The 14,510-nt window shown below is 45.0% G+C and overlaps 1 long non-coding RNA gene across 1 annotated transcript; it reads left to right on the forward strand.

Moving 5' to 3' along the window:
• Window positions 1-1,158: 1,158 nt before the first annotated feature.
• LOC142652330 (uncharacterized) lies at window positions 1,159-2,104 on the forward strand. The gene is made up of 3 exons (XR_012847817.1): window positions 1,159-1,202; window positions 1,616-1,696; window positions 2,022-2,104. It is a non-coding gene; the product is annotated as an uncharacterized LOC142652330 (long non-coding RNA).
• The last annotated feature ends 12,406 nt before the right edge of the window (window positions 2,105-14,510 follow it).

The raw sequence follows: 14,510 nt of genomic DNA on the forward strand, positions 1-14,510 counted from the left end.
TCCATGAGCCATACATTTTTATTTTTTCATCGACATAAGCGTACGTATGAGGACTTGTTTTTGTAAGTTGTTTTTTTTTTTACTGCAACCTTTCAATGTAGCCCTGGTGAGAAGTTTATTTTTTATTGTTTACATTATTTTACATAAAAAATGGGGAAAGGTCCTTTGAAAAACTTTTATTTATTTTTTCTTATATATATTCTTGAAATATTCAGTTTTTTTAGTTCCACTAGGGGGACTTAAACGTGTGTTGATTGGCTCATACAATACACTGCACAGGGCTTAAATGGGGTATACAACAGGAAATGTGATAATTGTCTGATCACTGGGGGCCCCTACCGATTGCTTGAGTGTGGGTCTTGAACCCCCTGTTTTTTTCCTCACTGCTTGACCACAATGAGGAGGACATTGAATAGAGGGGTGGTTGAGAATGCGTTCTTCCTCTCCATTCAAAATCCATGGGAATAACGGAAACAGCTGAGTACAGCGCCCATCTGTTTCCGTCAGTCTCATAGACATTGAATAAAGCAGCGGTAAGGAGATACAGTTCTGGAACCCTATTCTCGCTGTTGGTGGCGGTCCCAGCAGGGGCGCGTCCAGTGATCAGCCATTTATCACCTATCCAGTAGATAAGTGATAATTGTCAATTCTAAGACAACCCCTTTAATAGGATACTATCCCCTTCATTTAGCCCTCCCCGGCTGCCCTGATAAACCACAGCCCCCTGCGTCACAGGGGGTGATGGGGGGACAGAGAAGACTATTGACCATGGCATCTTAGTGGTTAAATGGCCAGGATTGGAATTATCTCTGATCCCAGACCTTAGAGCAGGGTGTCAAATGTAATATACATCTGAAGTTACGGACCCATACTTAAATACATGCACAGTGGATGTCGGGAAGGGGTTAAGAAATTATTGTTTAGAAGTGGAGCTCTATTCAATATTTTACTCATGTGTAGTACTTGTCATTGAGGTGTTTACTCAGGATCTACAAAGGCAAATCCTCTGCTTTTTTACCTGGTGTCCTTGTATGAAAACAATCAGTCCATGCTTTACAGGCTGAACATTGGCGCTGAGCAGACATTTAATGTACAGTCACAATCTTGTCTTACAGATTACTATAGAAAAACCCATCCCACCAAAGGAGGAACCGTCTCGGATTGAGAAGGTCATTAGGTGGGTCGAGGTGAACATCTTCGGAGTAAGTCAAACATTTTTAAGTATTTTTAGATATGTCATACTAGACTGAAATGATTAAATATACAGTAGTATCCCTCCCAAAAATATGAATCTAAGGGAACAAAGAGACTTATGGTCAATGTAGTCCTCGTGTTAGTGACTACGAATTAACCAAAATGTACAATTAAGAAACCAGATACAAATTACATTTTAAGCATTGGGCTATTGTCTTCCACCATGTATGTAACATAAGTAAACAAACAATGGTCCATTGGATTCTTGGGTAAATCCTCTCCCTAGAGAAGCCTATCACCTTATAACTATTGGCCATAACGACCACTGTGACGGTCCCATACAGAGGATTTGCCCATGACATGACAACACCACCAGACATTGACCTTCCCCTGACCTCTATGCTCACTCTGTTTATTGCAGGTTACTCCGCTACCACCCGATCCACCCAAGGCGTCACCTTGCATGACCTTCCTAGGCCTCCTGAAGACACAGATCTCTTGGGTGAGTCTGATATTCACAGAATAATAATTCTTCTTATTGGGGAGTGTAATTTGCTTTAGATCCATAATCCTAACAAGAATCAGTCTGAGAACTTAGCAGAGGACAATGGTGGTTGTGATGTTTGGTTACGGGATGATTTTCTTTTTTCTGTTTTGTGTGCTTTTCTGTATTGTTCTTGTTGCTGAAGTTGTACTTAGATCCAGATGACATATTACTTGGATAGATAACATTTCTTTATAAGTCAGATACTTAGCAGCAGGTGTGAGATCAATCCTCCTACCGACTTACTGAGAATGAAAATGAAAAAATAACTATATTCCTACAGGTGACTCCAACTCCAGCTCCAGCTCCACCCAAAGAGAAAGAGGTGTCCTGGCTCCAGAGAAACCTTAACTGGATTTATCAAGTAAGTGTCATTTTTCCTCAGTGTAGTATCATTTTTATTATTATACAGTAGTATTGTTATCAGGGGCGGACACACTGTACCATATATACTGCTGTATAGGAGATCTACAGGACATACTGTACCTTATATACTGCTGTATAGGGGCTCTATAGGACATACTGTACCATATATACTGGCTGTATAGGAGATCTACAGGACATACTGTACCATATATACTGCTGTATAGGAGATCTACAGGACATACTGTACCATATATACTGCTATATAGGAGATCTACAGGACATACTGTACCATATATACTGCTGCATAGGGGCTCTATAGGACATACTGTACCATATATACTGCTGTATATAAGATCTACAGGACATATTGTACCATATATACTGCTGCATAGGGGCTCTATAGGACATACTGTACCATATATACTGGCTGTATAGGATATCTACAGGACATACTGTACCATATATACTGCTATATAGGAGATCTACAGGACATACTGTACCATATATACTGCTGCATAGGGGCTCTATAGGACATACTGTACCATATATACTGCTGTATAGGAGATCTACAGGACATATTGTACCATATATACTGCTGCATAGGGGCTCTATAGGACATACTGTACCATATATACTGGCTGTATAGGATATCTACAGGACATACTGTACCATATATACTGCTATATAGGAGATCTACAGGACATACTGTACCATATATACTGCTGCATAGGGGTTCTATAGGACATACTGTACCTTATATACTGCTGTATAGGAGATCTACAGGACATACTGGACCATATATACTGCTGCAAAGGGGCTCTTTGGGACATACTGTACCATATATACTGCTGTATCGGGGATCTACAGGACATACTGTACCATATATACTACTGCATAGGGGCTCTATAGGGAATATTGTACCAAATATACTGCTGCATAGGAGATCTATAGGCCATATTGTACCATATATGCTGCTGCATAGGAGATCTGCAGGACATACTGCACTATATATGCTGCCTCACAAGGGACTCTATAGGACATACTGTACCATATATGCTGCTGCATAGTGTCTCTATAGGACATACTACACCATATATACAGCTGCATAGGGGCTTTATAGGGCATACAGTACCATATATGCTGCTGCATAAAGGGCTCTATAGGACATACTATACCATATATGCTGCCTCATATGGACTCTATAGGACATACTATACCATATATGCTGCCTCATAGGGACTCTATAGGGGATACTGTACCATATATGCTGCCTCATAGGTGCTCTACAGGACATACTGTACCATATATGCTGCTGCATAGTATATCTATAGGAAATATTGTACCATATATACTGCTGTATAGGGCTCTATAGGACATACTGTACCTTATATACTGCTGCATAGGGCTCTATAGGACATACTGTACCATATATGCTGCTGCATAGGGCTCTATAGGACATACTGTACCATATATGTTTCTGCATAGGGGCTCTATAGGGAATACTGTACTATATATGCTGCTGCATAGGGGCTTGATGGGGCATACTGTACCATATATGCTGCTGCATAGGGGCTCTATAGGGAATACTGTACTATATATGCTGCTGCATAGGGGCTCTATGGGGCATACTGTATTACATGTACAGCTGTACAGAGCGCTGTAAACAGGGGGCCCACCAGCATCTTAAATAGAAAATAACAGTGTTTCCTACTGACTACTAGATAATAATTGTTCAATTACAATCCATCAGTAAGATATATAGGAGCCGGTGATAGTTCAATCCTCCTACTGACTTACTGAGAGTGATAAAATAACTATAATGAAATGTATAAAATAACTATAATGAAATGTATAAAATAACTACAAAGAAATGTATAAAATAACTATAATGAAATGTATAAAATAACTACAAAGAAATGTATAAAATAACTATAATGAAATGTATAAAATAACTATATTACTACAGGTGACTCCAACACCAGCTCCACCTGTAGAGGAAGAAGTGTCTTGGCGCCAGAAAAGCCTCATATGGATTCATGGAGTGAGTGCGACTTTTACCCTCTATAGTATCATTATTATTATAATTGCAGTATTGTTATCAGGAGTGAATATACTGAACCATAGGAGCTCTGTAGGGACCATAGTATACGGGACCATATATGCTGCATAGGGGCTCTATAGGACATACTGTACCATATATGTAGCTGCACTGGGGCTCTATAGGGAATACTGTACCATATAGGCAGCTGCCCAATGGACCAGTAAACAGAGGGCCTGACCAGTGCTTCCCACTGCCTACTTTATGGCATATAAAGGATTGATAATGATTTCCATGGTTCATAATTATTGTTGTATTACAATCCACAAAATAAATTGGCGCACCATCCAAGAACTTCAGAGCCTTAACTTGAAGCTCCTGGTACGTAAAGCAAAACCTCTATCAGGGCCCTGACCCTCTCATGTGCCATTCTGGTGTCTATGTATGGGCCAGAGAGCCCTTTAGGGAACCAGGTTCCATGGTCCTTGGTGCCACTGCTACCTCCACACCCCACTATAGCTGCGCCCCTGAAGATCTTTCTAGAAAGAGGCTTTATGTCCATCACCTCACTCTTAACAAACTAGCTGTTACATAAAAGCTTTGCTGTCTCTGTCCGCCCCTGATTGTTATTAGTGGGCACAATCTCCTATGTGCCCACTCACCCCTCCCCCCACCTCTGCTGCCTGGGAAATCTGTTGTCAATCAAGCACACAGTAATATAGAGGGAAGGGCTGAAGTCTCCTCCTATAACCTTTTTTAATACTTCTGGTTTCTTTTTGTAATATAAATATAAGATTCATTCACTTGTATAAGGTCAATAACACTTTAATAACCGTTTCCTTATTTGTTGCAGAATCTGGAGTCCTATAATTTTGGGCCTCCCTATGACGGCTTATGGACCAAGCTCTTTCTATTCCTCGGATATTGGATGGCTGTCTTTCTTCTTGACACCAGCCTTATCGAACCTCTCAGTTACATCATGGAGTGGTTTCAAGGAGCGGATGAATTCCCTGATATGGAGGGAATAGATCAGATCACGGATCCACTTTAAAACACGTGGATGATGGAAAAATGGCGCAGTAGACAACAGGCAGCGGTAATATAACGGATTATATCCTGGAAACCTAACATTGTTGAATAGTTTGATATATTGGGATTTTTTTTATAAATCTAATATCCATGTAATTTTGGTTTTTTTTACAGCCCGGCGTCATCTTCTATGCCTGTCATTTCCAAACACTATGGGCTAGTGGGCGAGAAAAAAACACCTGAAACATGATGATGACACAACTAGGTCTCCCTCTGTTCCTTGCACACCCTTATCTCGGCAAAGGAGCTCGCTCGTTGAGTTCACCCCAAAGCTCATCTCTTGCCTATTGCCAACAATGTGTCAAGGATTTACAACATCTTTGTATTAACATGCGGCGCACAGAGGACCCAGGTGAAGACTTTATTTTACTAGTAGATACAATTTCCTGGTCTCTGTTATTTATCAATGTGGGGGAGGGGAGTTTATTTTTTGATTGTCTTCATCATTTTGTGCTGTCAACGTTTCATCATCACAGCAAATAGGAGGGAGATCCATAATTTTTAGAAGTTGAATTGCAGAGTGGGAAGGGGGTATAAATGACCTGACTGTTTCTATTGCTGTTGAAAAAAGTATTTTTTAAAAGAAGTTATCTGGTTTAGAAAACTCATTTTCAAGTTCTGGAATTCTGGGTCCATTGAGTGGGATCCCCCATTTTGGATCCTCATTTTTTAGCTAGAGCGGAGAACAACTACAAAGAGTATTTTCACTATGGAGGATCGGAGACGTCCTTGTGCCGGGTTATATGGACGGACCATTGATTTCAATGGGCACTATGTAATGCCTTATTTCTCCTGTGGTGGTGCTGCAGGGGGATTAAACACCTGCTGTCAGGTTACCTTAAAGATCACGACTGATTGCTGGGGATTCGAGCAGTCGAGCTCTCTGTAAGGGTATGTGCACACGATGAGAGGCTTTTACGTCTGAAAAGACAGACTGTTTTCAGGAGAAAACAGCTGCGTCGTTTCAGACGTAAAAGCTCCTCCTCGCATTATGTGAGGCGTCTTTGACGTTCGTAAATCTTGAGCTGCTCTTCATTGACTTCAATGAAGAACGGCTTAAATTACGTTGCAAAAAGTGTCCTGCACTTCTTTGCCGAGGCAGTCAATTTACGCGTCGTCGTTTGACAGCTGTCAAACGACGACGCGTAAATGACAGGTTGTCTGCACAGTACGTCGGCAAACCCATTGAAATGAATGGGCAGATGTTTGCCAACGTATTGTAGCCCTATTTTCAGACGTAAAACGAGGCATAATACGCCTCGTTTACGTCTGAAAATAGGTTGTGTGAACCCAGCCTAATAAGCTCATCATCGACAAACCCTTCTAAATGATAAAATACCTCAACCTCAATGTCCTTTATCTCTACTATACATAGTTATACTATATTCACATCACGCTTTAGATATATATGCCAGGAAATGCTCCAGACGTATATGTCAAACGTATCCATGGCCTATCACGGGTTCAATGTATGCCTTTCGTCATATATTCGGGGACTAAGTATATGTTGTCATTCCTTTTTGTACTGTGGTGAAATACGTAGCTGATCATGCTTTTTGATACAAAGGGATACTAAAAAAAATATTATATTTCTACAATGGGGGTCAGTGGGTGACATATGTAACTGCATGCTATAGGGATCTATATTACACATTCTGCCACTTATTTATTCACCATAAATCAGAATCAAGGTTTTAGTTTTCCAAATTATCATAAAATCTTCAATTTTCGTTGTTTTGTTCAAAATGACTTATATTTTCGTTTTCTCCAACAGATATTATCATCGATACCGGCCTATCAGGCTTTTACAACATTTGCATTATTTCTGGTACCAAAAGTCAAGTTCCGTCCTGTGCGCTCAGAAAGATTAGGGAGAAGTTTCCTTATCCAGCTGGAACCGCTGTCATCACGTTACATCTAGTTTCATTAATAAATCATCATTCCGCCCAAATATTTCGCATTTGTTTTATACATAGTTGATAAGATTGAAAAAAGACACCGGTCCATCAAGTCCAACCTATAACCCTACCGTGATGATCCAGAGGAAGACAAAAACCCCCATGAGGTTGATGCCAATTGCTTCATTTGGGGGAAAATTCCTCCCTGACTCTAAATATGGCAATCAGAATAAATCCCGGGATCAACGTCCCATCTCCTGAATCTAGGACTCATAACCTGTAATATTATATTTTTTAACCTCTTTACGTGCTGCGCCGCAACTGTACGTCCTGCCAGAGGCTTGCTTTCCAAACCAGGACATACAGTTGCGGAGCGGTTCCCAGTGCACACTGTCCTAACGGACAGTGTCTGGGAATCGGGAGGTCAGCTGTCCCCGACAGCTGACATTCCAGTCTTGCCGGTCAGCGGACCATCGCCGCAGATTTCGGCAAATAACCCCATAAATGCGGCGACCGATTGCGATCACCGCATTTATGGGGTTTGAAGCACATCGGCAGCCCCCACTAAGTGATTGTGGGGGCTGCCGATGCTAGTCGTGGTAATCGGAGGCCAGACAATGACCTCTGGGTTGCCATGTACGGAAGCCCCGGAGGATCAACCTCCGGCCGGTCCTCCGAGGCTTCCTGTCAGTGTGAGGGTATGTGCACACACACTAATTACGTTCGTAATTGACGGACGTATTTCGGCCGCAAGTAGTGGACCGAACACACTGCAGGGAGCCGGGCTCCTAGCATCATAGTTATGTACGATGCTAGGAGTCCCTGCCTCTCCGTGGAACTACTGTCCCGTACTGAAAACATGATTACAGTACGGGACAGTTGTCCTGCAGAGGCAGGGACTCCTAGCATCGTACATAAGTATGATGCTAGGAGCCCGGCTCCCTGCACTGTGTTCGGTCCGGTACTTGCGGCCGAAATACGTCCGTCAATTACGGACGTAATTAGTGTGTGTGCACATACCCTGACTGTCACGTCACAATGACAGTTAGAACACATTACACTATGTAGGTAAGTGTAATGTACTCGAGCAGCGATCAAAGCTGCAAGTCTAAATGTCCCCTAGTGGGACAAGGGAAAAAAAAGTAATATGTGTTAAAAAAAAGTGTAAAAATAAAAGTTATAAATTGTGTAAACAAAAAATGCATTTTTTCCTATAATAAGAATTTCATTATAGATAAAAAATGAACACGTTAAAAAAAGTACACATATTTGGTATCACCGCGTTCGTAACGACCCTAATACGCCTACAAACATCTGCCCATTGCTTTCAATGGGTTTTACGGTGTTCTGTTCCCACGAGCCTTAATTTTACGCGTCGCTGTCAAAATAAGGCGTGTAAAATGACAGCTCATCAAAAGAAGTGCATGTCACTTCTTGGGACGTTTTTGGAGGCGTTTTCCGTTGATTCTATTGAAAAACAGCTCCAAAAACGGCCGTAAACATTGTCGCGAAAAACGTGAGTTGCTACAAAAACGTCTGAAAATCAGGAGCTGTTTTCGCCTGAAAACAGCTCCGTATTTTCAGACGTTTTTGGTCACTGCGTGTGAACATACCCTTAGGGAAAACAGCTCCAAATTTTCAGACGTTTTTTGAGCAACTCGCGTTTTTCGCAGGTTTTTTCGCAGGTTTTTTACAGACGTTTTCGAGCTGTTTTCAATAGAGTCTATGAAAAATGGCTCCAAAAACGTCCCAAGAAGTGTCCTGCACTTCTTTTGACGAGCCGTAATTTTACGCGCTGTATTTTGACAGCAACGCGTAAAATTAAGGCTCGTGACAACAGAATACCGTAAAAAATTTCAGACGTTTTTGCAAGTACTCGCGTTTTTCGCTGCGTCAATTACGGACGTAATTGGAGCTGTTTTTCAATGGAGTCAATGAAAAACAGCTCCAAAAACGGCCCCAGAAGTGACATGCACTTCTTTGACGCGGGCGTCTTTTTACGCGCCGTCTTTTGACAGCAACGCGTAAAATTACACCTCGTCTGATCAGAACATCGTAAAACCCATTGCACGCAATAGACAGATGTTTGCAGGCGTAATGGAGCCGTCTTTTTTTTTTTTTTTATTCTTTTATTTTCCGTTTTTCAATACACAAATATAATGGTGCAGACATAAACAGCACTGACATCGGCCCACAGGCCAGCATATGGAATTACAAGGAGTGCAAAGAACACAAAGAATAACAACGTACAATTGAAATCAATATTGATAGAGAAACTCTTGTATGCACCCTGAACCCGCAGCCAGGCATAATAACCCGTAAGAGAACAGGAAAGAACTAAGGAGAAACAAAAGAGAAGAGGGGACAGAAAGGAAAAGGGAAGGAGAGAGAACTGACATGACGTAATGGGCCTAGGGATTATGCTCAAGAGTCTATGATGGTCCTGTACTCCACAGAAGATTGAAACCGAATCCAAACACGCCATGTTTTAAAAAAGTTGGCGTTGGATCCTCTCATTGATGCCGTGAGGCCCTCCATTCTCATAATCCCCAGGATTTTGCTGAACCACATGCCCACCGATGGAGGGCAAGTTTGTCTCCAAAGCGCGGGGTCGCACGGTCTAGCTGCATTCACCATGTGGCGAACCACTGAGCGTCGATATGTGGATAATGGCACATCACACAAATGGAGCAGGAAAAAGCCCAGAGATCTCGGAAGGAGGAATTCCGTGCATTTCGGGGAAATTCGCAACACCTCAGACCAGAAATCAGTTAAGAGCGGGCAATCCCAAAAAATGTGCAGAATTGTACCCACATGGTCACCACATCTCCAACACAACGGCAAGACCGCAGGTATCATCGCATGCAATCTGGAAGGCGCTCTATACCATCTCGACAGGACCTTAAACCCCGCCTCCTGAAACCTGCTAGCCATAGAGGATTTATGCGTCATAGTGAACAAGCGATCCTTATGCTCCATAGTGAATGTTAGACCCAAGTCCCTCTCCCAGCTTAACAAGTAGGCAGGAGTGGACAAATTGGATGGAGAGATCAGGAGAGCATAAAGTCTGGACAACGAGTGACACACCGTGCCCGTGCCCGTGCAAAGGAGTTCGAAAGGGGAACTATCTCGTGAGTATGCCAATGAGTTAGTTAGGGACGCGAGGAAGGGTCTCAACTGGGTGACCTGCCATGTAGTAAATGGGACAGGATCATACAAGGATTCCAACTGTGCGCTAGTCATCCACGTCTCATCCTGCATAAAGTGTGCGGGCACGTCCCTTACCTGCCTTCAACCAGAGCTGAAAGGGCCCCCCTTCCCTCCCCAGTGGGAATGCAGGTTTGCCCAAGATAGGAAACAAGGGAGAGGGAGACAGAGAAATCTCTTTCCGGGGACGCAACCGCCAGGGTGGGCCTGATAGTCGGGTGCGTCCGCACCGACAGGAGAACGTGGTTGCCCAACCAAGGTAAGGCCTGCAAAGGAACTTCAAGAAAGGCCTGCTCCATGGACACTGTAATGTCCGTGGCTGCGGGCTGTCAGCTCCAGCCTCCCGCTGACAGCCGCAGCCACGAGTCGGCAAGCGCTGGCCCCAGCCTCCTCCTCAGGAGACGCCAGCGCTTGCATCCACTCACCTCCGCCGGAGCCCACAGGGTGCGCGCACCGGACATCTTGAACGACCTTTGACCCGTGAGTATCCTGGGCTATAAGAGGGGTCCAGCCCCCTAGTTCGATGCCTGAGCGTTGTTAGTTTTCCCAGTCTGTCTTGCAAATGGTCCCTTAGTGTTTCCCATTCCTGTTGTTACCCGTACCTTGTTCCCCGTTCCTGTTTCCTGTGCTTTGCCCTAGTATCAAGTCGTGCCACGTCCTGTGTCATCTGCCACGTCCAGAGGAATCTGCCATGTCCTGTGTCATCTGCCACGTCCAGAGGAATCTGCCACGTCCTGTGTCATCTTCCACGTCTGGAGGAATCCGCCACGTCCTGTGTCATCTGCCACGACTGGAGGAATCCGCCACGTCCTGTGTCATCTGCCACATCTGGAGGAATCCGCCACGTCCTGTGTCATCTGCCACGTCCAGAGGAATCCGCCACGTCCTGTGTTATCTGCCACGTCCGGAGGAATCCGCCACGTCTGGCGCAACTTGCGGCTCCTGTGTCATCCGCCACGTTTGGCACCATCTGCTGCACCCATCTCATCTGTGCCAGAGCTGCTGCCACCATCTGGACTATTCAGGTACCCTTGTGCGGGACATTGTATTTCTGGGGTATCCTGTTGTTTGGCCAGCTGCCTCCCCGCTGCGGCGGTACGGCCTAGTGGGTCCACTAACCCGCTTCGTGACAGACACCCACGCTTTAATCTCAGTGTGCCTAAACCAGTCCAAAATTTGTGTCAAGTGGGAGGCCTGATGGTAGGAAACAAAGTCCGGGAGACCAAAGCCACCCTTACACTTAGCACGAAAAAGCATAGATCGAGCAATATGCGCAGGCAGGGCCCCCATCAGGGCAGTACTACTATTACTCCTGTCAGGGGCCCAGCCGTTTGGATGAAGAAAAGGGGCCCACCAGGCTGTCATCACCCCCCACTCGGACTGTCGCCCCCCCTTTGCAACGCTCACGGGCTCCCCCTCGCAACGCTCACGGCCCCCCTCGCAACGCTCGCGCCCCGCCTCTAGCAACGCTCGCGGAACCCCCCTATAACGCTCGCGGCACCCCCTGCATACCTGTTGTAGCTTCACGAACTGGACGGGGAAGATGCAGCATGTGCAGAAGCTCCGTGTGGAGATCCCGCCCCCCAGCCAGCTCCTCTACATTGCCGACCGGACCTGCAGGTTGGTGAGTGTTTTCCCCTATCCATCCTGCTTCCCATCCCCCTGATCCCATTTGTAGAATATATAAAGTATGTTAAAATGTTTTATTGGTATTTTTTCGTTTTCCTAGCGTTTTTTTTGCCGCGATTTTAGCAATCGCTGGAAAAATGGCGCAGTTTTGCCGCGATTATATAAAAATTGCGGCAAGACCGCGTGATTTGTGCCGCAATTACGAAAATTGCATAAAAAAAGGATACAAAACATGAAAAGTGCTGTTAGGCTATATTCTCACAGTGCGGTCAAATCACGTTTTTTCCGCGATTTTGCAAAAATTATGGCAAAAAAATGGGATTTGACCGCACTGTGTAACTAGACTAAGGCGTTATTCAGACGGCCGCGTTCGGTCCGTGACATACGGAGCGTGTATCGGCCGTATTTCCCAGGCCGACCACAATTCATGGAGCCGGACTCCTAGCATCATAGTTATCAGTGTTGCTGGGAGTCCTTGCCTCTCCGCGGGAATACTGTCCCATACGGTAATGATGCTTTCAGTACGGGACCGGGGACAATATTCCCACGGGAGGGGAGGGACTGTGATAATCGATAACTGTGATGCTAGAAACCCGGCTCCCTGCACTGTGGTCGGTGCAGGAAATATGGCCGATACACGGTCCGTATATCACAGACCGAACATGGACGTCTGAATAAGCCACTTACTTGTCTCCTGTTTTTGGTGCGGATTGCGCACTGAAAATTCACTACAAATTACAATATAAGGCCTTATTCACATGATCGTGTATCACGTCCATGATACGTGCGTGAACATCACGCACGTCGCATGGACCTATTTTAGGCTATGGGGACATTCAGACGGTCAGTGATTTTCACGCAGCGTGTGTCCGCTGTGTAAAACTCACGACATGTCCTATACTTGCCCGTGTTTCGCGCAGCACGCACCCATTGAAGTCAATCGGTGAGTGCAATTCGCGCACGGCACACGGAAGCACTTCCGGGTGACGCGCGTGATTCGTGCTACAGTTGTTAAAGAAGTGAAGGGAAACATAAAAGCCCCTCCTTCTTCACTGTTTCGTAACATAAAAACAGAGTGTCATAATGATCGCGGCTGCACGAAAATCAGGCAGCCACGCACCATATACAGATGCCACACTGAATTTTTGCGCACGCAAATTGCAGCATTTTTTGCGCGGTCATGTGATGTCCCCAAAACATTACTAGAAAGATAATGTGCTGTAACTGTATTTCATGACCTTTTTCCACTATTAGGCACTGCCACTTTATAAAGTAAATGTGAATTTGCAATGCTCTGCTTTACAGCCTATGCAGGAGTGTCTTATGGGGAAGTTTCCAGAAGGTGGGAGGAGCTTAGGAGATAGAGGCGGGTCCAGCGGCAGTTGGAGAGGGGAGTTGGAGGGAGTGATCAGTTGAGTTAGCAGTAAAGTGGAGTTGCTCCTGGGTCCGTCCATCCGGGATCCAGAGACAGGCGGCCTACAACATCAGGCCATAGAGAAGCCCGCAGAAAGAAAGAGGACAGTCTGGAGAGAAGGAGTTCTTAACAAGGGAAACAGAGGACTACTTAAAGACATTGCCTCTGTAACAGAAGTGACCACCGAGCGTATTGTGCCCAGTACAACTACTGTGATCGTTTATTGAACCCTGACTCCTGGAACATCCTTATTTCGGGGTACACCACATAACATCCCAGGGGACAGAGAACAGTGTATCCCACGAGCACCACTTATTTCACTGGTTCTGCGGCCCGAGGAGCGGGAGAGAGAAAGTGCGCCACCGTGACCAAAGGGCGCGAAAACCAACTTCAGCTCAGAGAGCCCCGCGCACCGCGACTCGGCACCCGCGTCACCACAAATTGGCGTCACGAACAGGATAATCACCTCTGTGTCTTTTGTGAGAGACTTTAGTGAAAATTCAGCAAATAAGAGGTTAACCAGCCATTTTTCAAGATGCTTTGCTTTATTCCAGCACATTAGAGGTTAATCAGCCATTTTGGAAAGACTGTGAAAGATGGAACCGTATACTATTCATACTCTGCCGTGTGATCTGTGAGACATTTGCTTGGAAATTGCTGCCTTAACCCCTTCCCGCTTTTCTGTCAGAGCCGGAAGCCAGTGAGAGGAAAGTGAGAGGAAAGTGAGAGGAGAGTGAGAGGAAAGTGACAGGAAAGTGACAGGAAAGTGACAGGAAAGTGAGAGGAAAGTGAGAGGAAAGTGAGAGGAAAGTGAGAAGAAAGTGAGAGGAAAGTGAGAGGAAAGTGAGAAGAAAGTGAGAGGAGAGTGAGAGGAAAGTGAGAGGAAAGTGAGAGGAGGGTGAGAGGACAGTGAGAGGAGAGTGAGAGGAGAGTGAGAGGAAAGTGACAGGAAAGTGAGAGGAAAGTGAGAGGAAAGTGAGAGGAAAGTGACAGGAAAGTGAGAGGAAAGTGAGAGGAAAGTGAGAGGAAAGTGAGAGGAGAGTGAGAGGAAAGTGACAGGAAAGTGAGAGGAAAGTGACAGGAAAGTGAGAGGAAAGTGACAGGAAAGTGAGAGGAAAGTGAGAGGACAGT

Source organism: Rhinoderma darwinii, chromosome 5, assembly GCF_050947455.1.
Source record: "Rhinoderma darwinii isolate aRhiDar2 chromosome 5, aRhiDar2.hap1, whole genome shotgun sequence".
Taxonomy (NCBI): domain Eukaryota; kingdom Metazoa; phylum Chordata; class Amphibia; order Anura; family Rhinodermatidae; genus Rhinoderma; species Rhinoderma darwinii.